The sequence below is a fragment of the Podarcis vaucheri genome (genome assembly GCF_965113315.1).
Source record: "Podarcis vaucheri genome assembly, chromosome: 1".
Lineage (NCBI taxonomy): Eukaryota > Metazoa > Chordata > Lepidosauria > Squamata > Lacertidae > Podarcis > Podarcis vaucheri.
In genome coordinates this window covers 34788708-34805791 of record NC_138759.1, presented here as the reverse complement: position 1 = coordinate 34805791, position 17084 = coordinate 34788708, and the positions used below count along the sequence as shown (strand labels likewise).

Below are 17084 nucleotides of genomic sequence, written 5' to 3'. Positions count from 1 at the left end.
ATATTAATAGATAAAATGTCTGGTACTAGATTGTGTACAAGCCAAAATATATACAGTACACAGCTTTCCTCTCAGATGCAGGCTGAATTATGTTGCCGCAGATATGTCTTCAAAATATTTTGGAAGTGCTAAACTAACCCCGTCGTACCAACATCCTAAAATTATTTTTTGAATAAGCAATTTCCAGAGGGGTGGCTTGGTAGCCTGATGCATCAAAAAACAATCAAGATCCTTGTAGTGCTTTAAAGAGTAACACACTTATGAAGAAATAGTTAACTTCTTGCACTGAAGATGTTAATTTTCTCAGTCATGCTAAGATGATGGTCTTAGCAGCAATTAATACTGTGGCCCTGATCACTGTGCTTAGTTTGCATTGTCACCCCCTGTATTTCTTTGCAATAAAGCCCTACTCCTTTACACACACACCCTCTAATTACACCCATGTATATCTACCAACTGGTAACTTCATGCATTTGATGAAATGGACTCTATTAAAGTTCATACCATAATACTTTTAAAAATCTTTAAGGCCACATTCACACCATACATTTAAAACATTGTGATACCACTTTAAACAGTCATGACTTTCCCCAAAGAATTCTGGGGGCTGTAGTTTGTTAGGTCTTCCCTTCACTGAACTACATTTCCCATAATTCCCTGTGAAGAGGGATTGATGATCAAACCACTCAGGGAATTGTAGTTCTGGAAGGGGAATAGAGCTTGCCTAATACAGTGGTACCTCTGGTTAAGAACTTAATTCATTCTGGAGGTCCATTCTTAACCTGAAACTGTTCTTAACCTGAGGTACTACTTTAGCTAATGGGGCCTCCCGCTCCCACCACGCGATTTCTGTTCTCATTCTGAAGCAAAGTTCTTAACCCGAGGTACTATTTCTGGGTTAGTGGAGTCTGTAACCTGAAGAGTCTGTAACCCGAGGTACCACTGTAACTCTCAGCACCCTTAACAAACTACAGCTTTCATTATTCTTTGAGTGTTTAAAGTGGTAGTGCTTTATGGTGTGACGGTGTGAAGGTGGCTATCTGTTTGAGTAAAGTTATGATTTGGGGGGATGTTTCTCAAATGGGAAACATGTTCCTTTTAGGAGCAGTATTTATTAGGCAGACAAATGTTTTGAATTGTTTTTCCGACTGTCAACATTTTACTTTTTTAATCTACGTTGTGGCTGCCGTAGTTTTAAACGCAAAGTGCAAAACACTGGTGCCTTGAGACTTTTCCAAGACTACAACATACTGAAACTTGAAGAACATTTTGAATTTCTAGACCTTAGTGAGTTTCAACTGCAAAGTTGCAAAGGAGTCCAGAAGCCCAGAACTGAACAGGAAATATTTTACAGGTGCCAATGTTCTGCGTTGCCACATACACCATTCGTTTTGCTCCCTTGTTTTGTCACTCTCCGATTCCATACTTTTACTATGGTCGATGTGCCCACAAACACCTACTAAATATCTATAAAAGACATGCCCTATTATTTCTTTATTTAATTGGACTGTGCTGCTGATTACTAAATAGGATAGTTAAAGGATATATGGGGGCAACTCTTTTCTTGGGCCCTGCATTCTTTCTGACCCATGGCATTTATAGTCTGTGATCTTGCCCTACTGGCCCCAGCTGCAAAGGCATTCTTTTGATTGGTCATTCACAGTTTCCCTTCTATTGGCTATTGTTCCATATATAAAGCCTCAAGAGGCTGCAGTTATCTGCTGAATGCACCAGTTACCTGGCTTATCTAGTCCTGCTGTGAATAAAGCCCAAATGCTGACTGCTTTGCATTGGTGAATTTTGCCTGAGTATATTCACGTGCCTCAGCAAATACCTAGGTTTGAATGTGTTGAAAAGTTTCCTTAAGCTTTTTGCAGTTGCCAGCAAATCCATTCTCCCCTTCCCTGCAGTCTTATTTCTTTGGTGTGAAACGAACGGATTGAGCAACCAGAAAACATGGAGGCAACTCCATGTGCACAGAATTCCGTGCTCTGCTGCCTCCTTTTGTAAGAGTTTGCACACTTGTTTACTTTTTTAAAAATGTGTATACCACTAATTCAACATGGATCTGCAGGCAAGCACGTGCAGGTGCACTTACACACCCAGAGTGGGGATTCTAATATTGCACAGCATTTCACTGCCTAAAGAAAAGAGTTGTGGTTGCACTTCTGAGCTCCATATTGGAACCTTGTGGAGATTCCAGGTGTGTCCAGTTAGCACCCCGGCTAGAAAATAGGTCTCCTGTGGATGGTAATGATGTTTGGGTTAGCAGAGGAGAGAGGAGGTTCTTTAAAGATGTAGGGATCAGCCATGTAGAGACTTCTTGAAACTGCCTTTGGGTAGTATCCACTTGGTGGCTATGGGCTTTTCGAGAAAGCAGCTCAACCACATGGACCACCTTGGATAAATAATTGGCCCGACAGAGACTTAAATGAGCCTGAGCAAAGCATTGCTTCCCCTCTCTTTCTCCTCCTGTGTGGCCAAAATGAGGCCTTCAGCAGAGTTTTGTTCCACTTTTAGTGAATCCTGGATCAGCGATATTTTTTAACTAGGCATTTTCAGTGTAAAAGGAACTAAACAAAAACCGGGTTTAAACCAAGATCCCTGCTTTGAATGCATCACTTAGCATGGATTCAGTGAATGTGAAACCATGTTCTTCCAAAGTTTTCTTCCCAACCATGTGGAAGGAGGTGAGAAGAGGGGGAGCATGTGACTCCAATAGTTTGCTCATGCTCATTTAGGCTGTGATGCATCACAGCAGTGTGGAATCTGTGGCCCTCCAGATGTTTCTGGAGTGGATAGGAACTGTAATCTTATGGCATTTGGAGGGCTACATGGTCCCTATATCTTACACAGCACTAAAACTATGGTTCATTGTCGCAGGCAAACATGGCTGTACTCTTTGAAGCCTTCCTGCATTAACTAATTTGCTGGTAAACAGGGGGTGGGGGGATTATAAGACCATTCAATAAAATGCCAAATTGTGAAATGTTTTGAAAATTTTCTAGGAAACTTATTGGGATGCAAGGTAATGTTAAAGAGATAATCGTATATGCCCTAGGTTTTTTAAAAAACCATATTCATTTAGAGCATGGAGAGTCTTTGTATGACCACCAGATGGCAGATATATATTTTTTATTCATTTAAAACACTTCTTACCCAGTCTCCATTGCAAATGCAGTTCCAGAGTGGGTTACAATTAAAACAAATCCACATACATGATACAATCATCGAAAAAACAAGGCAGATAAATTGCAACCAGCCAATACTAAAATAAAATCAATGCAATTATTCTGGACAAATAACCAAATGAGTGCAGAAAGATTAAAATAGTAGGCACTAGTCACATCTCCGAAGGAAGGGAATTCCAGAGCTGAGGTGCCACCACCAAAAAGGCTCCAAAAAAACAAGACAGTTGGAAAGTGGTGGCATAACTGTTATACATATTGTGAGTAGGGAAGTTGCCACAGGAAAAGCAAATATATATTTGTGTTTTACTACACTTGCAGTGTCATCTCCTACATCTTCACCCATCTCTCACTAATTTTCCCTACCACAGATAATTTCAATCATCACCAGAAGTGTGGTTTTGTTTCCTTTAAACCTCATCATCAGAGTAGACCCCTTAAAATTAATGGGTCTAAATTAACCATGTCCATTAAGTTCAGTGGGTCTACTCAATAAGTATGACGAGCATGCGCTACAACCCAATACTTCCACCTGGGTTATTGGGTAGTGGGGTGCATACATTTAGCATATCCCATCTCAACACTGTGGGGGGCCCTGTCATATCTGGACACAGCTCCATATTGAAGACCCCTCCCTCTATCTACTTACTGCTGTCACTGAGGCCACCAGAGGCAAGGGTGGTCCAAGAGATTTTGCTGCTTGATCAGAACAGCGACATTGCACTCTCTTTCACATACAATAACTGACTGATGCAGTAGCTGAATTTTACTTCAACAGTAGTGATGGAGCATCACTTTCCACCACTCCTAACTTGGGAGCATAGAGCAGGCCACGTGGTACACACGGCTTTGTCGTTGCCTCCAGCATCAGATGGCTGAGATGGCCTCCTCATGCCACCTAATGGTTGAACTTCCCCTGACCAGAGAGAGAGGAAGCAGGAGCTTTTGCATTGTGTTCAGATCCAGCTTCACGTCCTTCTGAATTACTTCCTGATGAACTTAACCTTCTGCCCAAGTTTTCTTTTCAGAACTTCATCTTCCATAATTGATCTTCCCTTTGCTCTCATCTCCCCATGCACCCATCAAATCTGCTCTATCCCATCAATCTCTCTGGAGCAGATTGGGAGGAAACAGGGGGAGAACAAGGGAGAAGAATTTCTGCTGTGCTGGTGGAAGTTCTTGCATGAACAGGGATGACTTCATTGGACACAGCCCCATGACTCTTTGTTATTTTAGAGTCCTATGACTCTTTACTGTAAACTCTTTCAAGATATCTTGGTATAAGTTAGCTAAATCAATGAACAGAAGTGGTGAGGGTCTGGGAGCACATATTTTCATGTGCTGGTAACTGTGCAGGGGAAAGGATCCCTGGATGGAGCTATTAGCAAACTCCCTTGTAGACATTCACAGAGATTGTATAGAAATGGCAAATCGAATTAGAATAATAGTATCATAGAACTGTAGAGTTGGAAGGGATCTCAAGGGTAATCTAGTTCAACACCTGCAGTGCAGGAATCACATCTGAAGAATCCCTGACAGATGGCCATCCAGCCTCTGCTTAAAAACCTTCAATGAAGAAGAGTCCATCACCTTTAGAGGGAGTCCGTTCCACCATCAAACAGTTCTTACTGTATGAAAATTCTTCCTAATGTTTAGTTGGAATCTCCTTTCCTGAAATTTGAATCCATTGGTTCAGCTCCTACCATCTGGAGCAGAAGAAAACAAGCTTGCACCATCTTCTATGTAATGGCCCTTCAGATATTTGAAGATTGGTCCTGCTGAATTGACAGCTTTTTCACTAAGTTACAAAATCTCTCTATTGCCTTGCTGTCCTTAAAACAACAGCAGTGACAGCCTACTTGATGAGGTGTCTGTTCTCCTGAAACCGTGCTGGTTTGTGAATGAGATGAAGACATCTTAGCCCTTATCCAAGATTCATATTTTTCACAATATCAAGTTATGAATAAAAAGCTTCCAGCGTATGCCTTCGAAATTGCCAAGGAAAGCCATTGTTTCTTAAATGCCTGTTGAACATTGGGGCAGACTTGATTCAAATGTGAAAGCTGTGCTCAGACCTTTAAAAAAGGGAAAGCTGTCAGAATAATTGCTAAGAACATGCAAGGATTATCCAAAGTAAACTGCAGCCTGCAAAATGAGAATTGCATGTTAGCTAATTGTTAATTTTAGCAATTGCAATGGCTAATTAGTGTGGCACATATTGACTATTAGCATGATGCCCCAGCACCTGCTTTCCCCAATGAACCGATTTCTTCACTTCTCGTGCAGGAGCCAAATGTGTAATTATTGGCCATCATTGGGGCGATTTTTTCAGTGATTCTTTTGTGTGATGTGAATAAAGCATAATGACATATTTTATTAGAGGGCAAATAGCTGTTTGTTAATGGAAATGATTTGAAACCCAAGAAACTCAGAGCTAGGAACGTGTTTTCAGTATCAGCATGAATTCAAATGTATTCCCTTTTCACCGTATAAAAGAAGCATAGAAATCAAATCTAAACTTAGTATAATATATTTAATGGTATGTGCAAACACAGCATTGATTAGCTACCTCAGATGCAGGGCACCATTTGGGTGTTTTTGGAGGCTGCCAAGTGTCCACGTTCCTTGTTTAAAACTCCTTTTTTCTGGATTGGAGTAGCAGCAGAAGGGGGTTGCATTTCCTCACTCTAAAAAACAAGAACTCCCCAAATCATGTGTATAACATAAAGCAATACTTATAAAGCATATATCTTTAGCAAACAGGGTTATAGAGCACTTCTTAATTACCCCCTAAAGCAGATGCTTGAGTATATTTCACAATAGACAAGTGTCAGCTGCTAAGTAGATTATTCAAGATAACCACAGCAGTTTGCAAATAAATGACCCAGGGTTGTATCCATAGTCATACCCAGAGTAGACCCATTAAAATGAAATGACATGGCTAACTTTGATCCATTCATTTTAATAGGTCTAATAGAGTAAAGCTCAGGTGTAAGCCACTATCTTGTAGAGTCAGCAATGGCATACTTCTTCTTCTTCTTCTTCTTCTTCTTCTTCTTCTTCTTCTTCTTCTTCTTCTTCTTAATTGCAGAAGGTTCTTACTCTTTGGACATAGATTCTTGCATGGAAATCTATGCATATGATTTAAATGCACTCTGTATCTTCATTTGCTTCCGTTTGTTCCAAAACAACATCTATTTCTATGGTCAGTAGGGACTATGCATTAGATCTGACAATAGCCTTGCAGTCAAATTTTGCATTTCCACCAATGCACAAAGTAAAATTGGAGTCACGGAGTAGAGTTCCTCAGTACATCCTGGCTGACTTATAGAAACTTGCTTCTATGAACAGTCTGCTCATATGAGCAATATAAGATCATGAGAATGCCTAATTTGTCCAAGGTTTCTTCCATATGCCTCAAGTCATGTCTTTCCATGTCACAGCAGAGGAGCTGCGATCTTGCATGAATTTGTGGCTACAGCGTTTCAGTACTCAAGTTGAACACTGCTTGCAGAACCAGGATTTTTTTTTGTGGCAGTCAGCTGCTAGTGCATCATTAGAGCAGCCCAAGACATTTTGGTGCCTGAGGCAAAACATCTCACCACTGCCCCTGTGTGCATCCTCAAAATTTGCCCAGAGGCTTGGAGGACCCTCTGGAAGGGATTTTGAAAGTGCACAGGAAAAGGAAGGGGGAAGTCCCAGTGCACGAATCCAACACAGTGTTGATACAGCCCATAGTAGGTACATTTGTGTGGTTCATGGAGTTTCCTTGTATATTTAGAGAAAAAGCTAGTAAGAGGTGGCACGAGAGACATTTATAAAATTATGCATTGCATGGAGAGAGTGGATAGAGAAAAGTTTCTACCCCTCTCTCATAACGCTAGAATTCACGGACATCCAACGAAGCTGCATGTTGGAAGATTTGGAACAGATAAAAGAAAGCAATTATTATTATTATTGATTGAATTTATTTACAGCCCTATACCCAGGGGTCTCACAGGAGGCAGAGACGGCCACCAACTTGGGTGGCTTTAAAAGAGGATTGGAGGATATGGGATGGCTTTGTTGTTGTTGTTTAGTCATTTAGTCATGTCTGACTCCATGGACCAGAGCACACCAGGCACTCCTGTCTTCCACTGCCTCCCGCAATTTGGTCAAAGTCATGCTGGTAGCTTCGAGAACACTATCCAACCACCTCATCCTCTTTCATCCCCTTCTCCTAGTGCCCTCAATCTTTCCCAGCATCAGGGTCTTTTCCAGGGAGTCTTCTCTTCTCATGAGGTGGTCAAAGTACTGGAGCCTCAGCTGCAGGATCTGTGAGCACTCAGGGCTGATTTCCTTAAGAATGGATAGGTTTGGTCTTCTTGCAGTCCATGGGACTCTCAAGAGTCTCCTCCAACACCATAATTCCAAAGCATCAATTCTTTGGCGATCAGCCTTCTTTATGGTCCAGCTCTCACTTCCATACATCACTACTGGGAAAACCATAGCTTTAACTATATGGACCTTTGTTGGCAAGGTGATGTCTCTACTCTGCTGTCTAGGGTTGTCATTGCTTTTCTCCCAAGAAGCCGGTGTCTTTTAGGGTTGCCATATTCCAGGGATCAAAAACCTGGACACACACATACCATCGGGGCACCCTCACACACCATCCCACATCTCCTTCACTCTCTCCCTCCCTGCTGCTAACCCGTTCCTCGCCTGCCTGCTTCCCCCTTCTTCTCTCCTCTCTCATACCTTTGCTGTCTTCAGCCTCCTGCTCACAATGGGAGGCTGGGCGGCCCTGGGAAGCTCACGCAATGCCAGGCGACTGCCAGGACCAGCACAGGGCCTAGTGAGCCCCCAGGAAGGCCGCGCAAGGCGGTGGCCAGGAAGAACACCATGCCTAGCACGACTTCTGGCAGGCTGCTCCAGGTCACCTGATGCCTGCTTCCTGTTCTGGGGCACAGTGCCTTCTGAGTATGCACGTGCCCCACACACAAAAATTAAAAACCCCAAAACATTTTTTAAAAACCAAAACCCAGACATTTAATCCAAAATGCAAAAATCTTCCTGGACGGGCGTGCTGATCTCCAAAAACTATGTGTCCAGGAAATCCCAGACGTATGGCAACCCTAGGATGGCTTTGTTCTGCATACATAATTCTTTTGAATATCACTTGCTGGAAACACCGAGAAGGAAGAGTGCTCTTGAGGGTTCCCCTACAGGCATCTGACAACATGATGCTGGACAAGATAGGCCATTGGCCTGATCTAGCAGGCTCCTCTTATGTTATGTTCATAATATATCAGAAGCCTAATTTCTTCTTCAGTCTCTTTTGAGCTTAATGTGATTTTATCTATTGCATCCACAGATTAGGTGCAATCTAGCCAAAGCCACACACTTTTAGTCCCATTGATTTCAAAGGGAGAGCTGAACGCACCTTTAATTTGCTCATGTTGGGAACAGTGTGACTCTAATCTGGAAGGATCACGCCTATTGTTATTTCACATATATGCAGCCGTGACATGCACCATCTTCACCATCCTGTGTGCGCTAGAGTTTTCCCCAGGCGACCATTTTGAATATGCAAGTCATTCAGTGTGGCTGATCTCCTGGGCTCGGGTCCAGCCTACTCAAGAGACTGCTTTTTCCCATACGGGTGCCTTCTTGAGCTCAATCCTTGTTTGCCAAGCTAGGACCACAAAGGCCCTATAGAAAAGTATTGCCATTGGCACCCCCTCCATTGTAGGATCCTCTTTCCCTAGATACTTGCCAAAGCCTGAGTATCCTTCAGAACTATTGTACATCTCTTTTATTTGGTCTGGCTCCGGTGATCAAAGCTGCTGTGGGATGAATTTATAATTGTTGTAATTTAATAGGTTGTGGGGTGTTCTCTCAGACAGATGCCCAAGTACTCAGTGTAATGTAACTTCCTTGATTTAGCAAGATGGTAGTTTTAATATTTGTTCTCTCTTAGGCCTGTATTGTATTAGCAACCTTACAGGCTGCTCTCAATGGTTTCCTCTGCCAGGCTGTGGCTCCACTCTCTCATTAAAAAACCTCCTGGAAGGCTTCCCTCAAGAACTGAATATCCCTCTTAAAGCTGTATTCTTCCACCTTGGGTCCCCATATACTACTGGACTACAACTCCCATCATCCCTGATTGTTGGCTAAACTGGCCGGAGATTATGGAAATTGCAGTTCAACAACATTTGGAATCTGGGGTTGTATTAAACATGGTGGGTGTATTATGTGTGTTGCTAAGTAGTTCCATCAGCACAGGGATTTCTGCTTGCGCAACAAAACTTTCCCTCTCTTCTGTTATTCAGAGGGCAGGTGCGCAATGCCACAATGCCTGTGCTGCCCCATCAACCACTACTGATTGTGACCTTGCTTGGGTGGCTTTGAAAGAGGATTAGACAAAGTCATGGAGGAGAAGGCTATCAATGCACTAGCGTAGCTCATGCACCCCACATATCTCCTGGGAGTGTTGTGGTGACTCCCTGGGAGTGACATGGTGGCTCGGGCACCTGCAGACACCTTGCCGCCCAAAATGGCAGTGTGGGGTTCCCACCACCTACCACCTTCCTTTCAACCACCCTACAGCTGAGGGGGAGATGGCCGGTGATGCGAACTCCATGCCACCTTTTCAGGCAGCACGATGCCTGCAGCTGAAGGGGAGGCAATGGGCAGAATGGACGCCACACAGGCTCTGCCCCTGCACGCTCTACGCAGGCTTGCTGTGCCCAGTGGACAGCTCACCCTGTGCTTGGAAACACGCCCGGGAAGGCCGCCAACTTCCCAAGTCTTTGGCGTGTGTCTCTGATGGTCCTCCCTGGCTATAAATCTCCATCAGCCCAGAGAGACCGGTGATAAGCGATCTCTCTCTCCTGAGAGGAGCACACTTGTCTTCTGGCATATCATTGCAGAAGAAAGACTCAGTCAGTAGCTCTAAAACTACTTTATTTTCAGTCTATAATACAAAGACTCCATCAGCACGACTGTGCTCTTTCAACACCAGGACAGAAACTGCGACACTTTCAGAAGTGAAACTAACTTCCAGCAGTACTCAGACTTCCTGTCTCATGCTCACTCAGACACTCACATGATGTACACAAAACACAGTACAGTGGTACCTCCGGTTAAGAACTTAATTCGTTCTGGAGGTCTGTTCTTAACCTGAAACTGTTCTTAACCCTGAAGCACCACTTTAGCTAATGGGGCCTCCCGCTGCCGCCGCACGATTTCTGATCTCATCCTGAAGCAAAGTTCTTAACCCGAGGTACTATTTCTGGGTTAGTGGAGTTTGTAACCTGAAGCGTATGTAACCTGAAGCATATGTAACCTGAGGTACCACTGTACAACAGTACACTTGCTGGAGCAGCTTGGATAGATAAAAATCCTAACATGGGGCCCGGGCGCCCGAGTGGCTAGCTATGCTGCTGTATCAATGGCCACTAGCCATGCTGGCTATGCTCTAGTTCATGGGTGTCAAACACAAGGCCCGCGGGCCGAATCCGGCCCGCCAGACCTCGTCATGTGGCCCGTGTAGCCGCCACCGGCCGCCAGCCTTCACCTTTTATTCTCGCTTTTTTTTTTTTGACACAAGAAAGCCGCCTCTTCAGCGCATGCGCGGCAGCCTACAAGCCAGAGAACGTCTGCCCTCTAGCGGCGCCGGCCGTTCTACACAGGAAACCTCCACTTTACATGCATTCAGGAAACCTCCACTTGTTTTTATATTGAGCGCATGCCATCCTGTGATGTGACAGATCCAACGGCTGCCTGAACCCTTCTCTCCTGTACTGTAAGTACATATGATGTATGGGGGGGGGGAGGGGGGCTGCTTATAGTCCTACAGATACAACATAGTCCTACAGATACAACATAGTCCTACATATACAACCGGCCCTTTGAGGGTGACCAAACTGCTGATGCGGCCCCCGATGAATTTGAGTTTGACACCCCTGCAGTTCCATGGCCTTATTCAGCAGGTTCTTCCTGTGTTCTTATAGTTATGACAAGGCATAATAAAACTATTTATCCCATCAAATGGTTCTTCTAGTGCTGGAAGCATTGGGTTGGCTCTAAACGTTCCCTTCTGCTTGTGGACAGTGTCTCCTCCCACTTGTGCCAAGAGGGGCGCAACCTCTTGCAGAAGCTTCCGAAGTGGCTGTGGTGCTTGGCGAACCTTTCCACAAACTCATGCTCAAAGGGCTTGCAGTAAAGCAGCACTTCCTGGTTCTTTGGACCCACCCCATTGAACAGTGCTGTCCTTGTTCCAACTATTTTTGTTTCGGGAGAAAATTATTTACAAACATTAGGAAGAACCCATGAATAGGCACTTTCTTTTCTCTTCAAGGGCCTATAGCTTCTCCACTGTTTCAAGATGCAGATATATGTTCAGTATTCAGGTTCACTGTTTGACCCATTAAACTAGTATTGAGGAATAATTTGTGTGTTTTCCCAGTATGGCTGCATGCAGAATGGGGTTCATTTCCACAAGTTTGAATAAATTTATCCAGTTCAGTGAACCTGTTGTTATGCTTAGCAAAACTCAGTAGGTGGCTTTAAAGTCCTGTAATTAGCCCATTACATAAAATCTGTACTTTAGATTTTTGCACATTGGTTAATAAGTATAACGTGCTTCATATATATAAATAACATTACATTAAATGATGCCGCATAAAAGAATTAAAGGCCAAAGTAGTTAAATAAAATACTTGAAAGAGACCTTAAATTAGTATGTTTAATTCCAACTCATTGAACAGGAAAAGACTTGCAGCCTTACTGTAACATTTCCCAATGACAACAAGCAATAATTGGCAAAAAAAAAGCAGAAATATGGCCTTCTTATTTTGTCGGTGGTTGCTGCATCACCTTGACATGGAGAGGACTTTTGATGAATTTTTAAATTAATACAAAATATTCTGGCGTTCTGGGAATACACCAACAACCGCAATGAGCATCATTATGCGCTATCCTAAATGCTATCTCTGTCATTTATAAAGATCTGGTTATTTTGCCTGCAGTCCTCAGCGTGTTTACTTAGAAGTAAGCACCACTGAATCCAGGTGGGTTTACTCCCTAGTATCACTAGGATCATAGAGTTTTACACTGACAGGCCAACCCTACTGAGATGTTAGTGGGAAGACTCCATGGTAGAGGAACTGTCATTTCCTAAGCCCTCCTGGGCTTACCCTGGCCCAGGTAGAAATGTGGCTTTTTACATTTTTGGTTCTTTTCTTTCTCTATTGAACCTTTTTTAAAATAAATCCATCCCGTTGGTTTCAGTGGAATGGAAAATAACTGTGTCAGCTCCAGGGCCAGAATAGTTTGTATCCCTGCCAGGGCATGCCAGGGCAATAGGAGATCTTTGGATCCTGCAGATTCAAGGCCTCCCCCAATTTGCATACAACATGCTCCTTTTCAGGCCCGACCATCTCTGGAGCACCATCCTCTGACAGAGGAGTGAGATTTTCACCACATCAGCAAGGAGGCCTTGTGAGTGCAGGTCTTTTTCTCTACACGTGGAGAGGGAGGCGCACACGATCCAGCTGCCCCTACTTGGGAGCCAGCTGCAGGTGCCAAGAAGTGATGACACAGTCACCTGTGTTGCCACTGCTCCCCAGAGGTAGAGGAGCAGAGACAAGGTGATGAGGAGGTCAGCATAGTACAAATGCACAACCAGGTGTAATGGATTGACTCAGCCATTGCATTTGCACTGCACTGACCTTGCTACCACCTCACCCCTCCACCTCTGCCTCCCAGTGTGCAGCACTGATGTCACCAGTCAGAAGTCAGGTGAGCAAAGCCACCCTGTCATGCCATCTGCTCCTTCTGGGGGACTAGGGTTACTCCCCAAGCATCAGCTAAAATAAAAAAGGTGAGTCATATGAGGAAATGGCATTTTTCAAACCAAATACATTTACATTATCAGGCTGGAATTTCACAATGATGTATAGGGGGATTTTTTTCTGATATATTTTACCCGATTTCCATTTTATTTTATTTTATTATCAGATCTGTGTTTTAATTTTGTAGCATTGTTGCACATTGCCCAGAGGACTAGGTTAATAAGCAACTGGTCCTCATATGCTATGAGCATATAACTTTTAAAACCCAATATACAATAACTGAGTTTTAAAAACCACAAGTAAGTGTGCATGGAAATGTATACTAATTTTAGAAAGCACATACAGATCATTTCACTTATTTTAGACCGTTAAGTTTCGGCGTGACAGAAAATATATAGAGTGGCATAAAAACTTTCAGCAATAAATACTCATTTATCCACATGTGCTGGCAGTGCCCCAAAATCTTTCTCTTTTGAAAAGAAGTATTTCATTAAGTAGGCCTTATCACAAAACATGATAGCCCTTCAGATCTTAAAACAGCATTTCTATCATATTATTCAGAAACTGTTCAACAACTTCATTGAAAAAAAATATTTGATTTGATTTATTGTATTTCTATGCCACTTTTCATTCAAAGGAATCTCAAAGTGACTTAGAAACAATAAATAAAAATAATATAATAGAACATCACAAATACAGCATAAATCATATAAAATAATTAACAAATCATCGATAAAACAATTACAATCTATAAAACACTATTAACAGCAGCAACTAAAAAATACACCACAATTACAGCAAAGTCATATTATATCATTAACAAATCAGTAGGGCATTTATAATCCATAAAACAATGTTAACAACATTAACAAAATAGCAACTAAAAAAAGGAATCTTTTCACTTTATATTAACTGTTAAGTTCACTCTCCATGCCCCCATGATCTGAACTGAACTTTATTCAGTTCATTAAAATACTCATAAAAGACATATAATGCCTGTTGTTAACCCAGCTGCACCAACTGGGGTCCTCAGGTCCTGGGCCATGACGGAGATAGTGAGGCTCTCACACCAGTCGGAAGGTGAACTCCAGGTAGCCTGCTCAGGCACTGTTGCTGAGGAACTCACCCACACTGCTGTCAATAATCAATAGGTCCGTTCCCACTGGATGAAGGAGAGACGAGTCTTCCCTCTTCAGCAATGAGTTGCAACTGCACTCTTTGCAGAGGCTGACCAGGAGGTCCAGCAGCCACTCCATGCTCAGGATGCTCTTGCTGTGCTGCAGGCCACCCACCACCAGCTGCTCCATCTTCTTCAGCCACACCTTGACTGACAGGGCGGCAGAGCAGGAGCTAGCTTCTGAGGGGAGCAAGCAGAGGAGCTAGTCGAGTCCACCAGGCAGGAGGGAGAAGCTGCAATAAAAACACAGAGGGAGCCTCAGCAGGATCCTGGTGGCCTGGATGAGCTCGCAGCCAGTGACTTGGAGCTGTGCCTTGGTCTCAGCATCCAGGCCACTGCCCATGGAAGGTGTTAGGTTGTGGGTTGACATAGCAGACGACACAGCGATTTCTCCAAAGCAGCTCTTTACAGTGGTGCCCCGCAAGACGAATGCCTCGCAAGACGGAAAACTCGCTAGACGAAAGAGTTTTCCATTTTGGAGGTGCTTCACAAAACGAATCTCCTATGGGCTTGCTTCGCAAGACGAAAATGTCTTGCGAGTTCCTGCGGGTTTTTTCTCCCTCCCCCCCTTTTTCTAAGCCGCTAAGCTGCTTATCAGCTGATCCGATAAGCTGATAAGCCACTAAAAGCCGCTAATAGCGCTAATAGCGCTAATCCTCTAATCCGTCAATGGGCTTGCTTCGCAAGACGGAAAAAGCGCTAGACGAAGAGAATCACAGAACGGATTCTTTTCGTCTTGCGAGGCACCACTTTATTTTGTAAGCTGGAACAGAACTGAGCTGAGGAGCTCAGTCAGCCTGCTTATATAGAGCTACAGAACAATTGTAACTGTTGCAACGTTCTAAAACTATCCAATCACTGAACGTCACTTTTCGATCCTTCATTTGCATACAAAACTATCCAATCACTGAACATCACTTTTCGATCCTTCATTTGCATACAAAACTATCCAATCACTGAACGTCACTTTTCGATCCTTCATTTGCATAACTATCTACAGTATCCCCCTGCTGGCCCAGGGTGAGAACTTCAGTACATAACAGAAGGCATGAAATGCTTTCCCTCCAGCCACAATACAGGAGCAAAATATTTCCCTCTCACGCATGGAGAGGGAGCGGCTGAATCTTGCTGATTCATTTCAAACTCAGGAATTAATTCTGTATCACCCCTTCCCAGGTCTTTGGTTGGCTGGTTCATAGAATTTCTTAACCACCCTTCACCATAAGATCCCAGGGCAGATTACAATGTAATAATATATTAAAATCAGTGAAAATAATTTTTGAGACTTTTCTTCTTGTCTCTCCACCAACTTAGGCATGGCTGAGGAAGTCGTGTGGCCTACCTTACAGTGGACAGTCCTCTGTTTAAAGGATTAGAGAGCTATCAAGTTTAAAGAAGGTGTCAACTTGCCTATCAACCGTTAGCACCTTGACACCAGACCAATGGGTTTCTTGGTCCCTGTCTTCATCACTTTGATGAGTTGTATTCTATTTCTAGTCCTGAAAGACCTACATTAGATCCCAGTACGTTTCCGAGCACAATTCAAAGTGTTGCTGCTGACCTTTAAAGCCCTAAATGGCATCAGCCCAGTATGCCTGAAGAAGCGTCTCCACCCCCATCACTCAGCCCAGACACTGAGGTCCGGCGCCGAGGGCCTTCTGGTGGTGCCCACTCTGCGAGAAGCGAAGTTACAGGGAACCAGGCAGCGGACCATCTCGGTAGTGGCGCCCGCCCTGTGGAACACCCTCCAATCAGATGTCAACGAAATAAACAATGATCTGACTTTTAGAAGACATCTGAAAGCAGCCCTGTTTAAGGAAGTTTTTAATGTTTGATCTTTTATCGTGTTTTTAGTATCCTGTTGGGAGCCACCCGGTGGGGGGGGGGTCCAGCCAGATGGGCGGGGTATAAATAATAAATTGTTGTTGTAAAATGTCCATCTTACATATAAATTAGTATTTGCAAATTTTGTGGAAACCTTTTTTTGTGATGTGTAAACAAACACCCTTGTTGTGGCTGTTGTGGAAATGAGAGACATGTGGTCATTGGTGGTGGCACCCAATTTAGGGAATAGCCTCCAAAGTTTTCCCCTTTCCTTTCCTTTCCATTCTTACTAAAACAGGTGGGCTCCATATGATGTACGGTATTTTATTGCTGCTGTCTGCTGGTGCTTTTTCATGATTGCTGTGTTACTGGTGTTGCTTGTTTTCACAGTTATTTTAAGATTCTACTTCAGCTACTTTGTTGTTGCTGTTGCTGCTGCATGTAGGATAGCCAGATGCAAAAAAAATTTAATAAAAAATAAAAAGGGAATGGGACTCCACCTGCATCTTTAATACAGAGAAAGGAATTTCAGCAGGTTCCCGCTTGCTGAAATCCCCTCCTCTGCACAACTGTTAGAGATGCAAGACTCCTGTTCTCTCTTGCATCAGGCCTCCCTAGTTGTATAGTCTTACCGTGGTATGGCATCTTGACTATTCTCTTGTATGGAAATATAAGTAGACTTACTTCCAAGTTAATGCACTTAGAACAGTACCTTTACACACTTCTTTCAGAAGATGCTAAGAGCTAGGCTTTTGTAGATCTTCAGGCAAAGATAGTTCCATGTTTACCTTATGGAAGTTTCATTAATTCACTGGATATTCATGTTTTATGGGCACTTTAAGTCAAATGTTAGGTCATACTTTTTTATACTTACTATCCGGTGCCAAATTCTCTTCCATTCATAGCCAATGCTTGTTTTATCTTCTGGAAATAAACTTACACTAGATAGGGAGAAAAGATGATTATCCTTAGGCAGCTGAAAAAGCATTTTGATTGTAAGGTTCTCCAGTCTTTTGTAGAATTGTCTAGTGCATAGAATATTTTGGTTAATTGCATTTG

At 43.2% G+C, this 17084-nt stretch overlaps 2 long non-coding RNA genes across 4 annotated transcripts in view; one reads left to right on the top strand and one right to left on the bottom strand.

Moving 5' to 3' along the window:
- Window positions 1-17084, top strand: part of LOC309527274 — a 439252-nt gene that overhangs the window by 92529 nt on the left and 329639 nt on the right. The gene's annotated exons all lie outside the window — the stretch shown is intronic.
- Window positions 13342-17084, bottom strand: part of LOC309527302 — a 48249-nt gene continuing 44506 nt past the window's right edge. The window contains exons 2-3 of one of the 2 annotated variants that reach the window (XR_014217183.1): window positions 16900-16966; window positions 13342-14434 (exon numbers count right to left, since the gene is read on the bottom strand). This is a non-coding gene — a long non-coding RNA (uncharacterized lncRNA). The remainder of the gene's footprint in view (window positions 14435-16899; window positions 16967-17084) is intronic. The other variant, XR_014217184.1, reaches the window with a different exon arrangement.